General features: G+C 51.4%; 1 protein-coding gene across 1 annotated transcript in view; it reads left to right on the top strand.

The window, feature by feature from the left end:
• LOC143281505 (visual system homeobox 2-like) overlaps nt 1-2,500 on the top strand; it is a 167,908-nt gene that overhangs the window by 88,086 nt on the left and 77,322 nt on the right. The window lies entirely within an intron of this gene.

Here is a 2,500-nt window from a genome sequence, read left to right on the forward strand (position 1 = left end):
TTTGGTAGAAAGGGTGGGTTTTTGTATTTTTTTGGTTGTTGTTGTTGTTTTGTTTGATTGTTTTGTTTTGTTTTGTTTTTCTGTTCGCCTGAGAACCGCCGTCGCATATATCGTCGTCAGGTATATATTGTCTCTGGCGACAGTATATTCCTACGTGCACAGCACACATTGTCGCACTTCGTCGGCACGTAGTCTCCGGCGACAATATTTGCCGGGCGTGTCACTAAAAATCACAGTGTGATCAGTTTCATCACATATACCTTGCATTGCTTTGCTTTGAAGATTGGCGACAAAATCTGCCGTGAGTCTCGGCACATACTGATTGTCAGTGACGGATATTGTGTGCAAAAGTGCGACAATGTGTGCTGTGAACGTCGGCCGCGACAGTATGATATGCAAGGCGACAGTATATGCAAGGCGACAGTAGCCTATGTGCAAGGCGACAGTATATGCAAGGTAACAGTATATTCTAGGCGTGTGTCAGGTCAGGTCACTAGATCTGCTACTGGTAACCTGAAATCCAGTACAACCTGTTCAGGGTCGGATTGCCGGCGACTAAACCGGCACTCTCACCACTCCCTTCCGGGACTGGTGAGGCGGGTGGCTAGAGACCCTTATGGAATTAAAAACGAGATCCATAAAAGGGCGTCGGCTCAGGAGAGCCACCGACGGCCATCTAGCTCCACCGTGCTGTGTGCATGCCACACACACAGTTGGCCCCCGGGGTGTGTCTACCCATGCATGCGAAGTCTGGATCCGGTAGAATCTGCGGAAGAAACCTAATGGTTCAACGGAGAGGAAGGCGGATACAGCAACGCACTGTGGAGTGCAGAGAGCAAGATGAGACACCGAAAGGATATCTTGGTCATCCACTGCATCCGTGCTCATCCTCCAGTTGTCTCGACTTAGTCTTGCCACTGGAAATTGGTGGACCCGGACGAGAGAGTGAGGTCGACGTTGCGCAACTCCTCTTCACTTTAAACAAACTCATCGCGCAAGTCATCAGTCATCCATACTGACCTTTCATCCTTCATCATTTCATCACCCCCAAGTCCTGTGGCGACAGGCGAGCGACGAAACGACAGGTGTGGGTACACTGGCAGTCGCAGCCGCAGACCTGCACGCAGGCGGTTCAGGCCATAGGGTCGTTCTTCATCGACAGGAGCAGCGATGGAGCTCGGCAGCCGTCTGAGCGTCTGAGCAGCCCTCTTTAGGAATGCACTGCTCACCTCCCTGGCATGAGGAAGGGGCTAGAAAAGGTGCCCTAAAAATTGCCTGCTCCATATCGCCCTGGCCAGCATACCGCGGCTGGCGGGGACCCTACATCAGCGGTCGAAACAAAGAGAAAGAAAAGAAAAAAACAAGGATCGTTCCTCTCACCATTGGTGCCTGGAACATAAGGACTCTCCTGGACAGAGATAACGTGGACAGACCCCAAAGGAGAACGGCACTAGTTGCATCCGAACTCGCCAGATACAACATCGACATCGCAGCCTTGAGTGAGACTCGGCTTGCAGGCGAAGGTGAGCTCTGTGAACGGGGATCTGGTTACACCTTCTTCTGGAGTGGACGAGGAAGCGAAGAGCGACGTGAGGCTGGCGTTGGTTTTGCAGTAAAAACAGCACTTGTCAGCAAGCTAGCAGGAATCCCAAAGGGAGTCAACGATAGGCTTATGACCATGAAACTCCCACTGGCATCTGGCCAGAAGCACCTCACCATTGTCAGTGCCTACGCCCCAACCATGACCAACCCGGATGAAGTGAAGGCGAAGTTCTACGAGGACCTTCACTCTGTCATTGCTGCTATCCCTAAAGCAGACAAGCTCATCATTCTTGGGGACTTCAATGCTAGAGTTGGCTCTGACTACATCTCCTGGGATGGAGTGATTGGAAAGCATGGTGTGGGCCACTGTAACCCAAATGGATTGCTTTTGCTTCAGACCTGTGCAGAGCACGAACTGCTGATAACCAACACAGTTTTCTGCCTCCCTACCCGTAACAGGACGTCATGGATGCACCCTCGCTCAAAGCATTGGCATCTCATCGATTACGTCATCGTCAGGAAAAGGGATAGGCAAGATGTACGTGTGACAAAGACCATGTGCGGCGCCGAGTGTTGGACAGACCATCGCCTTGTAGTCTCGAAGCTGAATATTCGAATCCAGCCCAAGAGACGCCCCCAAGGCCAGAAGGCTCCAAAACGGCTCAACATTGCTCAGCTGAAAAACATCACCATCAAACAGACCTTTGTGGAGCTGCTGGAAGATCGTCTGGAATCCGCCTCTCTGGACAACCAGAATGTGGAATCTGACTGGAGGACCTTGCGCGAGATGATCTATAGTACAGCTTCAGAGACCCTGGGACCCATGACCAGAAAGCACAAAGACTGGTTTGATGAAAACTGTGAGGAAATCAAGCAGCTTCTGGATGAGAAACGCCGTCTGCATCAAGCCCACCTGAGCAACCCAAAGTCCACATCAAAAAAGGATGCGTACAATGCC

This window comes from Babylonia areolata, chromosome 4 (assembly GCF_041734735.1).
Source record: "Babylonia areolata isolate BAREFJ2019XMU chromosome 4, ASM4173473v1, whole genome shotgun sequence".
NCBI lineage: Eukaryota > Metazoa > Mollusca > Gastropoda > Neogastropoda > Buccinidae > Babylonia > Babylonia areolata.